General features: G+C 39.2%; 1 protein-coding gene and 1 pseudogene across 1 annotated transcript in view; both read left to right on the forward strand.

Annotated features, from left to right (window-relative positions):
• BCL2 (BCL2 apoptosis regulator) overlaps nt 1-16,169 on the forward strand; it is a 164,791-nt gene that overhangs the window by 70,592 nt on the left and 78,030 nt on the right. The gene's annotated exons all lie outside the window — the stretch shown is intronic.
• On the forward strand, nt 1,926-8,750 carry LOC110576925 (annotated as a pseudogene).

A 16,169-nucleotide genomic window follows, 5' to 3' on the forward strand; every position in this document is an offset into this window, starting at 1 on the left:
CCCCTCCCTGTGGGATCTTTCCCGAGATTCTGATTTATAACGCTCACTTTTGAAGGCCTAGAAATGCGTAGGTGAGATTAAATTACTGATTATCCTGAAGCCCTGTTTTCACTGCAGCCTTTCTGGACGGCCGCTGATCCCGTCCTGTTGCAAGCATTCGGTGGCATGAATCCACTCGGTTTCTGCCCACATCACTGCATTCCTGGGATGCCTTTACAGGCCTTCACAAGATCATCTGACAGCCGTCTGTGGGGTCAATGAACTTTAGACATAATTAAACATTCGCAGTTGGGAGAATTAATTTTTTTCTCCTCCCTGAAAACCGGAGAAGAGCGTACACGCTCTGTGGCCCTCCATGTACTGAGCAGAAGTTCCGGGGCACAATCGGGCCAGTTTCACATGATTTAATGCTGAACCGAGGAAGAAAGTGATTGCATCCTCTACCGGGCCTCACAGAACGGTCACCACCCACACTGTTTATTCAGACTCGGATCTTGGCCATTTGGGGTTTAAGCCAGAAGAGAGGGGGAAAAAAAATCCAACCCTGGAATGAACACTTTTGAAACTCTGTATTCTTCATGAAATAGGGCCAACGATTCTTTTAAAAATCTATTTAAAATCAATTACTAGGCTCCTATCTTCATTTACAACGGATTGTTAACAACAGCTAATTTTCTCCGTTTCCATCCAGCTTTGGCGCTGAGGCTGGGATTGGAATCCTAGCTCTGTTTTGCCTGGGTATCTGATGCTACCACCAAACTATGTGTGGGTAATTGGGCAACTCTGACCTTTGACCTGCTTTCCATAAAATAAGAAGGAAAGGTGTGAGGAGGCAAGGAATCACATGAAAACAAGCCTGCGGGCTGGCAGTAAGTGTAAGATCTACAGGAGGCATATATAATAATGAGAAGAGTAGGGCAAGGCAAGAAGGTGGATCGGGTGCCTGGGAGGAGGGCCGATCAGACACCAGGTCCTTCTGTCTCTAGGCAGGATTGCAAAAAATCGTCTCTGATATGTGAGGTTCTATCGGGTTTCTAAAGATCTCTAGAGGAGATTCTGGAACCTCCCTTGGTTACCCACCCTACGGTTTGGCAGTTCCTATAGCCAGGAAATTCTTTCTTATTTCTAACCTAAAATGTGCGTGTAGTGCTGCCTCAGGGGCTGAGTTGTTGGTCGGGACCCTGCCCCCCCCCAACCTCCCTGCAGCATGTATGACTGCAGGGATGGAATGGGGCATATTCCCTGCTGCTTAGTTAAAGCTACAGTCATGTGACCCCCCTACCTAACAGTTCCCAGACTTCAAGAGTGGGGACGGCGCTGGGGAGCTGGGCGGAGGAGGAGTGTTTATTGACTTCCAGACACCAAATACTATTACTAGGCATTTGGTGTATGTCACCAGGGGGAAGAACATAGCTGGGACATGTCCCAGGACTGAGCCTCAAAACCATGTGCAAATATTAAATGCAGAAGCTCTTTCAGATTTTAAAAGAAAGGGGAAAACAAATCCTGAAAAACAGGGTAAGTAGATTCTAGAATTTCACTGACCTTGAGATGGCAGTCCACCTTCTCCGTTTGAAAGAAGAGCTGAAAGGCAGAGCATGTAAGGGACCAATCCCGGACTGGATCTCAAGGCTTGCGTCCCGACTGCAGCATCCTGTTGGCCCAGGGTGCTGTGCTCTGAAGGCGAAGTGACCAGAACGGAGGTCACTTCTCTCACTTCCTCCTCCTCCGCAGGTGCACAGTGAATAATCAGCCTCTCCACGAAAGAATTACAGATTCATTGAAAAGCTGTCAGATGACCGGGGCAGCCTGTCTTCTTCCCTTTTTATCAAGTTATGTCATTGTCCTTCCTCAGGCTGCGGTTTGTCCCAGAAGGGAAGAGGCTGTCCTCTCCTTCAGCCGCCTACCCTACCCTGAATTGCGCCATGTTCCAGTTCCCTGTGTTACATAAATTACTGAATGAGTGGCGTGAGCCTCGCAATGTGATGCCCGGGGGCTCCGAGCCCTCTGATGGTAAACCGTGTGCCCGCCTGCCCACTCCTCCTTCACCTTCATCATCGGTCCATAAGAGTAACATTTGCCCTGGCTGCCTTGGAGGGCCCCTAGGAAAAGTGATGATGTCCGTTGGTATCTTTAAAATGTGCAAAACACAGTATTTTTTTATTATGAACAATTTCAGGCAAACAGGAAATATGGAGAATAAGATAGCAAATGCATGTGTATTATCATTTTGTCCTGTCTTTATGCCATATGTGCTTTAGATCTCCCCAGTCACCTGTAAAAAAGAGAGAGAGAGAGATAAAGCACCTCCTAGTCCCATTCCCCTTCTCCCTTCCCAGCTTCAATTTAAATTTGATGCTTATTGGGGCGCCTGGGTGGCTCAGTCATTAAGCGTCTGCCTTCGGCTCAGGTCATGATCCCAGGGCCCTGGGATCGAGTCCCACATCGGGCTCCCTGCTCGGCAGGAAGCCTGCTTCTCGCTCTCCCACTCCCCCTGCTTGTGTTCCTGCTCTCGCTATCTCTCTCTTTGTCAAATAAATAAATAAAATCTTTAAAAAAATAAAATAAAATAATTAAAAAAAATAAATTTGATGCTTATTATTACCATGCATGATTGCGTCTTTTACACACATGTATCCATAGACAGCCTGTATATTTTAAAATGTTTTTAAACTTTCAGTGATATCTTGGCTTTGTGTTCTCTGTTATACGTATAAGATTAATCTGTTGAGAAAGATGTACCTCTGCCTCATCCATGTTCCATTCTGTATAGTAGTCAATGGAAGGACATTAAAGTTGTTTCTCACTTTTAAAGTGCCCTTTTGAAGGATAATATGGTTGTTTCTAACTCTGTGACGTTGCAGACAGTGCTTCAGCATGCACACATGCTTTGCATGCATGTGGAAGAGTTTCTCTTGGGTGTGTGTGTACATGTGTGTGCGTGTGTGTACGTGTGTGTGTGTGTGTGTGTACCACATTTTAAAAAGATTTTTTTATAGGGGCACCTGGCTGGCTCAATTGGTAGAGCATGTGACTCTTGATCTTGGAGCTGTGAGTTGGAGCCCTGTGTTGGGTGTAGAGATTACTTAAAAATAAAATCTTTTTTTTTTTTTTAAGATTTTATTTATTTATTTGAGAGAGAGAGCACGAGGGGAAGAGGGGCGGCGGGAGAGGGAGAAGCAGGCTCCCCACTGAGCAGGGAGCCTGCCATGAGCCCGATACCAGGACTCTGAGACCATGACCTGAGCCGAAGGCAGATGCTTAACCAACTGAGCCACCCAGATGCCCCCAAAATAAAATCTTTAAAAAAAAGATTTTTTTATAGCAAATGTTAACAGTTTGTCTCTTTCTACCTCACCCTAATCTCATCTCTTCTCAAAGGTATAGATGCAGATGTGCAATTTCTGGGTCTGAGGGCAGAAACATCATCAACTTCAGTAGACATTGCCAGATTGCTCTCCCAGCAATATGGGAGGGTTCTCCTTGCTCCGCATTTCTCCCAACATGGCATCATCAGGCTTTTATGTGTTGCTTGTCTGATGGATTGTAAAGGTATTTTACTGTGGTATTGATTTATATTTCTCTGATTCCTGGGGATGTTCTGCTTTTCTTTCTCATGAACATTGGTGATGGGGGTTTCTTTTTCTATGTATTACCACTTTGTAGACTTTGATCATTTTTTTTGTAGTGGGTTGTTTTTTTCCTTATAGACTAAAAAAAATCCTGGATTTAAAAAAAATTCTAGTACAGTTAACATATAATGTCATATTAGTTTCAGGTATATAGTATAGTGATTCAAAGCTCCTATATATTCCTCAGTGCTCATCATCTAAAGTGTACTCTTTACTCCCCTTCACCTGTTTCCCCCATCCCCCCACTCACCTCTCCTCTCCTCAGTCTGTTCTCTATAGTCAGGAGTCTCTTTTTTGGTTTGTCTTTTTCTTTGTTCATTTGCTTTGTTTCTTAAATTCCACACATGAGTGAAACCACATGGTATTTGGCTTCCTCTGACTGACTTATTTCATTTAGCATTATACTCTCTAGATCCATCCATGTTGTTGCAAATGGCAGGATTTCATTCTTTGTTTATGGCTGAGTGATATACCATTGTCTGTTTTATATACGTACATACACACACCACATCTTTATCTATTCATCTATCGATTGGCACGTGGGCTGCTTCCGTAATTTGGCTATTGTAAATAATGCTGCACTAAACATGAGGGTGCATATATCTTCTCGAAGTAGTGTGTTCATATTCTCTGGGTAAATACCCAGTAGTGGAATTACTGGATTATATGGTAATTCTCTTTTTAATTTTTTGAGGAACCTCCATACTGTTTTCCACAGTGGCTACACCAGTTCATATTCCCACCAATAGTACACGAGGGTTCCTTTTTTTCCTCATCCTTGTCAACACTTGTTTCTTGTGTTTTTGATTTTAGCCATTCTGACAGGTGTGAGGGAATATCTCATTGTGGTTCTGATTGGCATTTCCCTGACAATGAGTGATGTTGAGCTTCTTTTCATGTGTCTGTTGGCCATCTGTATGTCTTCCTTGGAGAAATGTCTGTTCATGTCTTCTGCCCATTTTTGGTTTTTTTTGGTGTTGAGTTGTATAAGTTGTTTATATATTTTGGATACTAACCCTTTATTGGATATGTTATTTGTGAATATCTTCTTCCATTCTGTAGGTTACCTTTTGGTTTTGTTGATTGTTTTCTTTGCTCTGCAGAAGCCTTTTATTTTGATGTTGTCTCAACTGGATTTTTTTTTTTTAATCTTCTGTCTCTCAGTCTGTTTCTTGCCTTTAAGCTTTGTCTTTTTGGTGTCTTTTGTCACAAGAGTTTTAAAATCAAATTTATCACCATTTTTTCCTGTCTTTTTTTTTTCCCCCATTGTATCATTCCCTAGCCCGAGATTATAAAAATAGTGACTGTATTTTTTCTAAACATTTTAAAGTTAACTATAATTCTCTTGGAACTCATTTGTGGATATAGTGTGAGTTTGAGTCTATTTTTTTCCCATATGAATAACCAGTTGTCCCAAACCGTGTATTAAATAGTTCAGCCCTTTCCCACAGTCTTATAATGCTACCTCTGTCTCATCCCAAGTTCTGTTACATGGAGGGGCTCTCTCTATTGCTTTGGTGTAGTTATCTGTATCTGCCCCAATCCTAATGTGTCTGAAATATAAGGCTTTAATTAATGTCTTAATATCTACTTGGACAGTGCCCACCTTAATACTTTTTCAATATTGTCTTGGCTGTTTTTTTACCTTAATTCTTCTATGTGAATTTTTAAACCAGCTTAAATGTCCATGAAAATTCTTTCTGGGATTTTAATATGAATTACATTGAATTTATATGTTAATTTAAAAGGAATTAATATTGATGTTGAATCTTCAACTCTATGAGTGTGATATATATCTCTGTTTATTTAGGTCTTATGACTTTCAGTGAAGTTTAATAATTTGCTTTAGATTTATTCCTAGGTTTGTCATAGTTTATTGCTATTGCTAATGGAATCTTTTAAAAACTACATTTTCTAATTGATTGTTGCTGATAAGGATGCCATGAGTGTTTGTATATTAATCTTGTCTCCAGTGTTCTTGCCAAACTCTCTTATTACTTATAATTGTTTGTAGTTTCTTTTGGATTCTCTTATGTAGACAGTCTTATCATCTGCAAATAATGCTTCTTTTGTTTCTCCGTTTTTAATCCTTATTTCCTTTACTCCTTGTTCTTGCTTTATTGCATCAGTTCTGTATCTCACACAATGATGAATGGAAGGGTGCTGGAGAAAGCATATTTGTCTAGTTTCTGACTTTAAAGGAAATGTGTTCCTAAATTTTATTGTAGGTTCTTCATAGAAACTACTTCTTAATTAAAACTTCCTTCTGTTCTTGGTTGGCTAGGTATTTCATTGCATTTTAAAATTATGAAGGGGCGTTAAATTTCATTAAATACTTTTTCTGCATCTATTGACATGATTATATAGTTTTTCCTTTTTAATCTGTAAGCGTGCTAAATAACATTAGTTAATGTTAAATCTTTCTTGAGCTTCTAGGATAAACCCTACTAAATCATCACAAATACACAAACCCACATCACACATTAATCATGTGATAAATATGATATATGTGATATATCATATATGTCAGATTAAAAACATATATTTTTAAAGAAATAGTATATATACACACACCACACTGCTGGATATGTTTGCTGATATTTTATTTAGGATTTTTGCGTTGATATTTTAAACTGAGATTGATTTACTGCTTTCCTTTTTTTGTATTGTCAGTCTATTTCTAAAATCCAGCTCTAGACTGAACTTATAAAAATACATTCAGAAGCATTTACTATTTCTCTATTTTTTGTGTGTCAATTTTGGTAACATATTTTTCTAGGAGATTTTTTATTTCATCTGTTTTTAGATTTATTGCTTTAAAGCAGAGAACAGAATTCTCATACTTAAAAGAATAAATACTGTATTTAGAGTTATGGGGTTTTTTTATGCCTAATAGTGTTTATTTCTGCCTTCTTTTATTTCTCTTATTCATTCTTGTTGAATATCTACCTATTTTATTAGTTTTTTCAGAAAAATCAACCTTTATTTTCTTCCTACTCTATATTGTTTCTTTGTTTTTACTTTATTGATTTGTTGTTATTATTATTATTGCCTTCCTAGTACTTTATCCATTTGTGGAAAAAGAATTTTCTTCCATTGCCTTTATTTTATTGCTCTTTATCTTCTTAATTTTTTCTTGTTTTCTGATACTGCATTTAATGCCAAGCATTTCTTCTACTGAAATCTAGGGTTTCAACTATTGTTCAGTTCTACATGTTTTGTTACTTTCATTTCTATTTCATATTAATAACTTAGTAGTGTGTTTTTGAAATTTCAAATGTACTTGGGCTTGGTGGCTGTGGTTTTGTTACTGATTTCAACTTTTATTGTGTTTTGGTTGATGACTGTGGTCTGAATGTTAGCAGGTCTTTGAAATTTGTTGGGACTTGCTCTGTGGCCTAGAACCTGGTCAATTTTTGTAAACATTTCATGTGTATTCTTTATTAGGTGGAGGGTTCTCTTTCCATATCCATTAGATGAAGTTTTAATATACATTTTATAATCTTCTGTATTTTTTCTGCTTTATAGCTTGGTCTATTGATTTTGTGAGATGTGTGCTAAAATCTCTCACTATAATTTGAATTGTTACATTCACAGAATTAACTCAGTTTTTGCTATATATATACTTGACACTGTACTGTTAGGTATACATCAGGCTTCCTGGTGAATATCCTTTTATCATTAAGCGGCAACCTTCATTACCCACCCTTCCTCCCCCCCGCCCAGCAGATGCTCTTGGCTCTGAAGTCTATTTGATTGGATTCGTTTATTCATTCAATTAAAAGAAATATTTATTGAATATTTATTATTTGTAGGGACACTTACTTTTTGAATGCATTATTTTATGTGGATCCTTGCTGTAACAGTATGTTTTAGGCTTCTGTCCTGTAAACAGCTAGAGTTTTACAAAATTAAATCTGAAGATTTCTGTTGGGCGCCTGGGTGGCTCAGTTGGTTAAGCGACTGCCTTCAGCTCAGGTCATGATCCTGGAGTCCCGGGATCGAGTCCCACATCGGGCTCCCTGCTCGGCGGGGAGTCTGCTTCTCCCTCTGCCCTTCCCCCCTCTCATGCTCTCTCTCTCTAATAAATAAATAAATAAATCTAAAAAAAAAATCTGAAGATTTCTGCCTTTTAATGGCTTTGTTTAAGCCATTTACATTTATTTTGATAAGTCATATATTTGGAATTCAGTAGGAACCCAAATGTTTTCTATATGCCATGCTCCTTCTTTACTTTTTCTTCCTATTCTGTCTTCTATTAGATGACTTGAGTTTTCCTGTTGATTTTGCTTTCCTTTCCCTGTGTCCACTCCTTGCTCCTTGTGCAGTGCTAGGCCCCCTGGCCCTGGCCACCACACTCAAAGTCTAGCCTGAATCCCAAGCCCAGGTGGATAGGTTCTGTGAAGACAGACGACCTACTCAGGAGTGATTTCCCCAAGAAGACTTCTGAGCTAGCAGCATTTGTAAAGGATTCAGCTCTCAATGAAGCTAACCTGAGCAATCTAAAGGCCCCTTTGGATATTCTCTGCTTGATCCCATGAAGGGGAAAGAGAAGGAAGAGGAGAAGAAACTGCAGGAGAAGGAAGAAATGCATTAAAAGATGAAAGGGCAAGCTGAAGGCCAAGGTTTTCCCAGTAGTCCAGTGAATGGCAAGATCATGATCCTCTTATAGCACCTGACACCTGGGAATGAGGATGTCACTGAGCAGTCAGCCTGGTCCTTATCTGGCTACAGCTGCAGATACCTCAGATTGAGGAGAGCATCCATTTTGGAGTGGCTGTCCAGCAGCAGGTGTGTGAGCTGATGACCACCCTTCACCCCGAGCTGGAAGCCTCCCACACTCCAGTCTCCAAGGATTCCTCTGAATGGGGCAATGTAGCCAAGCAGTCTCATGGATGCAATGATCCACAGCTGGTGTACGAGCTGGATGAGGCAGAGTTGTGGGACTTTGGCGGGTGGTCATGGAGATCCACCATGTTCAAGAAGCTCAAGAAGCCCAGGGAAGAAACAAAGGGAATGATGGATTCAGAGCCCTCCCTTTCATTATGTGATGAGCCCAGCAGATACATTCCTGCCTCTAACTGGAGCTCCAGACTTTCCCCACCTTCCTCCTCTTGAGGTTTCGCCCTTCACCTTGTGTCCCAGGCACAATAAATATGGTTATACCATTAAAAAAAGGATTGCTGTTTTCCTCTTGATTCGTAATGTAGGTGATTTGTTCCGTTATTTTAGCTGTTACCCTTAAACCTTAAAAATTCTATTTAACAGAGTCTAAAATTAATCTGTATCTCTGCTTCCAAAACAATATAACAGACTCCTTAGAACATTTTTATGAAGCTTTCTCTCTCATATTCTGATATGACACCATTGGATATTTTATCATCTATCATTTTGTTTCTTTTTGTCCCCAACCAATTATTTTTTACAAATCTACTTTTCAAAATTTATCAAAATATATGCCGTTTTATTTACACTGTAGTTAAGAGCATGAGATCTAAAAGCAAACTGCCTGAATTTGAATCCCAATTTTATTGTGTCACTTAGAATGGTGTCTGGTATGCAGCAAAGTACAGAGTAAGCCCTCAGTAAATGTTACTGATGTTGCTTCTTGGATTCTGTTCATCCTTTCTCAGTTCAAATACTTCTTACTAAAGTACACCTTGGAGTAGTTATTACATCAAGGATTTGAGAATATTAAACTATCTCAGTCTCTATCTGAAAATATCTTTAATTTACCCTCAGTCTTGAATAATGATTTTTTAGGTATAGAATTCTATGTAGATATGTTTCCTCAGCATTTGAAATTATTACTTCTTTGCCTTCCAGCACCTATCATTGATGAGATGAAGTTGTTGCTAGTCTGTCGTTTGCTTAGCTGTGTCTGTTTTTTTCTCTGTAATTGCTTTACAGGTTTTTTTTTTTCTTTTGGTTCTTGTCTTTGATGATCTGCAGTTTCACCGTCTGGGATTCAATATGCTTCTTAAATCTAAGGATTTCTAATATTCATCAATTCTGAAAAATTCTGTCATAATCTCTGAATGTTGTCTCTCCCCAGTTGTTTGTTACAGCTTCCCTAGCCTGCTGTTACATGCATGTTAGACCTTGGTATTCTCTTCCTCATGTCTCTTAACCATTTTTTTTATATTTCCCAATCTCCGTTTTCCTGTGGTTGATTTTTTTCTTAATCCCCTACCCTTTCCATTCCTGTCCTCCTAAGGTAAGCAATGTAAACATCTGGCATGCATCCTTCCACACATTTCTTGACGCTCATATAAACACATGGCACATATATATCCATATAAATTAAATAACAGTGTTTTGGTTTTGTTTGCAAAAAAATCCAGTCATACCATATGCATTACTTCACAACCTATCTTGCTCTTTTAGTAACATATTCAGGATGTCCTTCCAGATAAATAGATACAAATTTAACCAGTTTTTAAAAATAGCTAATTAAATTCTAAGGTATGGCTGTTATATGATTTATTGAGCTGTTCCACACTATTGGTGAACACAAGTTATTTTCAGTTTTATGTCTCCATAAACATTGTAGACAAAAACATCCTTGTACATAATTACTTATGTGCTGTTTCCTTAATTTCTATGGGAACAAATTCTACCCTACCCTGCTTTGCCCAGTCCCCTTCCTAGAGAACATCACTTTCTATATTTTAGCTTTTTCTTCTGATATATATATATATCGCCACATGCCTAAGTAATGTATATACTTTTTTTTAATTTTATCAATTTTCTTCATAATACCATAACTTTATTCTAGTAAATAAAGACCTAGCTTTTTTACATAACTGTATCCACAGCTTACCCTCCGCTTTCTCCCAGTATAATTATATGCAATGTTTTATTAAATCAAGTGTTAGTGTTTTCCCTATTTTGCCTATATAAATAACATTATCAGCAGAACTTTTTATTTTCATGAAGTTAATATCTGTCTTGTTTTTTTCATTTCCTTAGTGTTCTTCATACCTATTGCAGATTTTCCCTATATCTTGCATAGCCTCACAAGTACATTTTGCCACAAGGCTGATCACATCAGTAATCTGCTGGTTCCACTTATTTTCTTGGTGACATCCTTTCTGCAGACTTCCATTTTCCTTTTATCTAAACTTTTCTCTATGCCTGCTGTACACCTGTCATGCTGGGATATCTCTTGTTATTCTAGAACCTTCCATTGCCTTTCTTCTGAGTTGGATCCCCTTTGCTGATTTACTTCATTGCTTGAGGGAGCACACCCTCCAGCAGGTTATCAGAATCAAAACCTAGTGCAGTGCAGTGGCCCTCAGTATGTCTTTCTCTTGATCCACCTGGCCCAGTTGGATGGACTGCTCTCTGTGCCTGGGGCCCAGCTGTCTGCTCCCTTCACCACATGATCCCTCTGTACCTTAGTCTTATGTGGGATTGCATAAAATTCCCTCTTTTTTCCACTTACTCATTTTAGTGTTTCCCAGCCTGCATAGCCTATCAAAAATGGACCCACAAAAGATATATATCCACATTTTGAATGTCTCTAAATGTCTTTATTCTCTCTTCTCACTTGATGCCTTGTCTGTCTTGCACGAGGAAATCTAAGTCAAAAATAAATTTTCTTGGGGTGCCTGGGTGGCTCAGTTGTTAAGCATCTGCCTTCGGCTCAGGTCATGATCCCAGGGTCCTGAGATCGAGCCCCGCATCGGGCTCCCTGCTCCGCGGGAAGCCTGCTTCTCCCTCTCCCACCCCCCCTGCTTGTGTTCCCTCTCTCGCTGTGTCTCTCTCTGTCAAATAAATAAATAAAATCTTTAAAAAAATTTTTTCTTCTGAAGTTTGAAGATGTTGCTCTTATGTATGCTAACTCCCAGTGTTGTGGTTAGACTAAACCCATTCTCATTCTTGATGCGTTGTACCTGATTTTTTTTTCTTTTTCCCTAGAACTCATAGAATCTTGCCTTTTCCCCAGGATTCTAAATTTCACAGTAATTTTCCTCTTCACGAATCTGTTTTCACTTATTGTACTGAGCACTCAGTGTGTTCTTTCAATATGCTGATATTTGCTTCTCTCTATTAGCTCCATTTTTCTTTCCAGAACTCCTATTATTTGTGTGTTGTACTTTCTAGGCCAGTCCTCTGATTTTCTCACATTTTCTTTCCTGTTTTCTGTTTCTTTATCATTTTGCTCTTTTGGGGGCAATTTCTTAAACTTCAATTTCCAACCTGTCAATTGGGTTTTCTTTTTTGTTATTGTTTTAAATTTCCTCTTTTCATCTATAAATAGTTGGGGGGTTTTTGTGTGTGTGTGTGTTTTTTTTTTTTTTTTTTTAGCATTCTGTTCTGTTTTCACGTGTGTGACATTCTCTTAGCTTTCTGAGAAAAAAAAATGTATTCTCTTTCGAAATTTTCTTTTTCCTTCATGATCTCTGTTTCCTCCCCATCACCTTTTCCTCTTTGTCTGTTTTGAACTCTGTTTTTCATGTAGACGCTCTCCTTGCATGTCTGGTAATCCTTGGCTGTCTGCCTTTATTCAAGAATGAAGAACTAATAAGCTTATTAGAAGCCCTGAGGATGTGTGAGGGGCTGGCTAACTTTGAGCATCCCTGTGGAATAATATGTTTATGCCATTTGCTGGGGAACTCCTAAAGTCAACCCCTAAAGATGGGGAATATCGGGGATAGTCAGAATCTCCAGAAAACACTCTTCCAAACTCTCACACGGAGGGTAAAGATCTTCCTGTGAGAGCTGAGAACTTCAGGGAGGAATAGACTGGAGGGGTCAGCATTCAGAATATGACTTTCTGTTTTGCTGATGGACGGCATCCCACAATCCAGGAATCTTCTCTCCAGAGACAAACCTCCAGTTTTACCCATTGGGATAGAGGCTGCTGCCCAGTAAGATGGAGTTGGGGGGGGGGGACCTGAGATCTGGAAATATAATTGGTTCTTAAAAATCTTTCATTCCATTCTCCTTATTTTAGTCACCTCTCTCCTCTTTTCCTTCCCCAGTTCCAGACATAACTAGCGCTATCTGTTCCCGGACCTCTGGAGTGTCTGCTGTTTGGCTCCTAACGTTCCCTATTCCTGGTTTAGAATTCAGCATCCTTTGATCTGCTAGTTCTATTGCTGTTTGTCCATCTGTTTTCCATCTTCCAAAATCTTGTTACTATTATCTCTTCACCTGTTCTCCTTACCCTTGTGGGTTTATGTCTTTTAAATAGTTGTTTTCTCTAGTTTTAGTGAGGATTCATGTGAGACCAACATTAGACATGTGTGTTCAATTCTCCATTTTTATTTAGAAGTCCTTTGTTACATTTTAATTGATTCCCTCAAATCTATTCTTCTAGTTCACTAGTTCTAAATTTGTGTTATTCTACTATCTAACTTTTCCACTGAGTTACTTTTTTTATTAACATATAATGTATTATTTGTTTCAGGGGTACAGATCTGTGATTCATCAGTCTTACATAATTCACAGCACTCACCATAGCACATACCCTCCCCAGTGTCCATCACCCAGCCACCCCATCCCTCCCAACCCCCTCCTCTCCAGCAACCCTCAGTTTGTTTCCTGAGTTTAAGAGTCTCTTATGGTTTGTCTCCCTCTCTGATTTCATCCTGTTTGATTTTTCCTTCCCTTCCCCTATGATCATCTGTCTTGTTTCTCAAATTCCACTGAGTTATTTTTAAGAGTCTTATTTTTTTATTGTATTTTGCTTTGTTTTTTTCAAATCTGCCTATTTTCTATTCCATTTACTCTTATTTCATTCTGGTTTTTAGTCTTTCTTATACCACTTTAATAATTGTAAGCAATCTTATTTTGTAATCCATTTCAGATTCTAGTATTTTTCCAGTTCTTAGGATTTTAGTTTTTCAGAATTTCCCTTTATGACTATCCCTCATGGTAGTTTATTTCCGTGTGTGTGTGTGTGTGTTTTGGCAAGTTCATCTCACACAGATTTCTTTTCTATGGGAATCTTGAGTCCTGAGTTGTGACATTGTCCCTACATGGTGGCCACATACTTGTTTTTTTCTGGTGATCTAAGGAATTTCAGTGGTCCTAGAATTGTGTGTATGTTCATTTCTTGTCATGGGACTCCTACACCTAGATGTATAGATAGTGTAAATTCTGATCCTACAACTGAATATGGTTCGTGTTTAGGGCTTTGCTTTTGTCAAGGGGTCCTAAGTTCTGAATATAAGGCAATTATCTCCCTTTATCTTTGGCCTAAAGGGCAGAGTGCTTTTAGTTTCTTTTTCATGGATAAGGTGACTTGTTAAGGCTTTGGGATTTATGAACGGGGCTCAGTTCTGGCCCCCCTGCCTCATACAGAACCAAGACCATGCCTCTTCATGAGCATTAGAATCTAATCACGATCCCCAGATTTCTAGGAGCATTTGTGTAAATCTGAAACTCTCTTTGGGTATCATGGAGTCAACTTTTTGTTAAAGCTCTGGTTTCAGTTTTTTTTTTTTTTTTTAAGATTTTATTTATTTAAGAGAGACAGAGAGGGAGAGAGAGAGAGAGAGGAGCAGAGGGAGAGGGACAAGCAGGCTCTGCACTGAGCATGGAGCCCAATGCAGGGCTGGATCCCACAACCCTGAGATCAAATCAAGAGTTGGACGCTGGACTGACTGAGCCACCCAGGTGCCCCTCTGGTTTCAATTTTTATCTTCATTCCTGTATCCTGTGCTTCTTTCCCTTCCTTCCTTTTTTTCCTAGCTCAGCTCTGTGATGTTTTATTGAGAATTTCACATCTTTGTGGTGGGAAGAGACCCACAGGATTAGCCCAATGTTTGCCATTTTGCTGAAATTAACACTCACATCCGCTATTGAGCTAAACCTAGAGCATACTAAACAAAAGCTAGAGTCAAATGTAGAGGGTCATGGATTGCCAGAGATCGAAATGTTCTTAGAGACTCCTTCATCCATCCCTAGCATTTTATTTAAGGAAACTTGGGCCCAAAACTAATGAAACCACTTGCCCACAGACACTTGGCCAGTTAGTGAAAAGGCTGGGGATAGAGCTCAAAGGGTGGCCACTTTTTTGCTCACCACATCACAGGGAGGAGCACTGTCATCTAGCAGCTGGCACTTGTCTGGTTTCAGGACACCTCAATCTGATGATTGTGACTTAAATCACTGTAAGATTTTGGGAAAGCCACATAGACCCTTGTGTTTCTCTGGTCTTGTTTTTATTTTCTGGAATGAAAAGTAATAATGCTTGTAGGATCACTTAAGTCATTTATTCCTATCCCAATTTTGTTTTCTACTTTTATTTTTTCAGAGAACAATATCTTTTTCTCTCCTTTTTTCTTTTTCTTTCCTTTGGGCCCCAGTTCAGGTTTCCATCATCTTCCAGAAACCTTCCCTGAAGTCTGAAGCCCAGAGAGGGTTTTTCTCTTCTCTGACTCCTTTTAAAATTGTCATTTGAACTTCACAATTGGTACCATATTATGAATATTTCTGACCATGTTTAATTACTGGATATGTATGTACTTTCCCCAACTAAGTTGTAATGGCTAGTTTGTAGAAATCACACTTATGCATCTTTACCATTTCCCAAAGTGGTTTTCTTGATTAATTGATGAGGAAACAACTTAGAAGAAATAGGAAAAACTGAGATAGAGCCTGGGCTTCATGTCAGGAAGCCTGGATTCTGCCCCTTTTCTCAGCATCAGCTCCCTGTATTTGAGCAAACTGTCTTCCCTTGTACGGACAGGCCACAGAAGTCCAACAGTACACTCATAATAGAGTGGTCATGTAATTTATCATTCAAACTGCGACAGTTATGAGAGTGAGGGGGGCACTATTAATAATTTTACAAGGACAACAGGTGTAAAGCAGGATGCTCCCTGACAAGCTGAGACGTATGGTCACCTTATGTCATAGATCACCTTGGGCTCTTCAGAAAAATTTGCACAGCTGTTATCAAAGTACCAGTCTTCAAACCCAAAATTATCATCCCTTATGAAAGTTTTCATCTATTAGCACAACTTCATAGGCAATAAAATTCTTAGTTTTCCCAGACCTTCATGTTTTCTCAGCTACTTTCATGGCTTTAAATGCTCATTATAACTAAAGTTAACATAAATTATGGGGTTTGAGACTCAGTACTGCTAAGAGATGAATGCCTTTGTTTTCCATATCAATCCACTCCCTGTCCTGGAAGGAAAGAACACCCCTGATTTCTGGAGTCGTGAGCCTTCTTGGGTGCTCTTTGAAGCATTATCTTACCTCTGCTATATCCAGTGATGGAGGGAAGTGCTGTGAATGATTGCTGATCCACAAGAGTGGATACATCTTCAAATAATGGTGTGTTTGGTGGCTTAGCATAGTAGGTGATGCATTAAAACGATGCATTATAAAAGCACCATGGCTCACTAGCTAGCTTGCTTCTATAGCTCCTGCTGTAGTTCTCTGTACATAGTAGGTACTTCATAAAGGTTTGTGAGCTTGAAATTCTGAGAAACACTTGGAAGACAGCGGTAGCTAAGTAAACTCACTTACCCATGCTAATAACTTCATTACTGCCTGTGCTTAGGAAGTACTGGC

This window comes from Neomonachus schauinslandi, chromosome 14 (assembly GCF_002201575.2).
Source record: "Neomonachus schauinslandi chromosome 14, ASM220157v2, whole genome shotgun sequence".
NCBI lineage: Eukaryota > Metazoa > Chordata > Mammalia > Carnivora > Phocidae > Neomonachus > Neomonachus schauinslandi.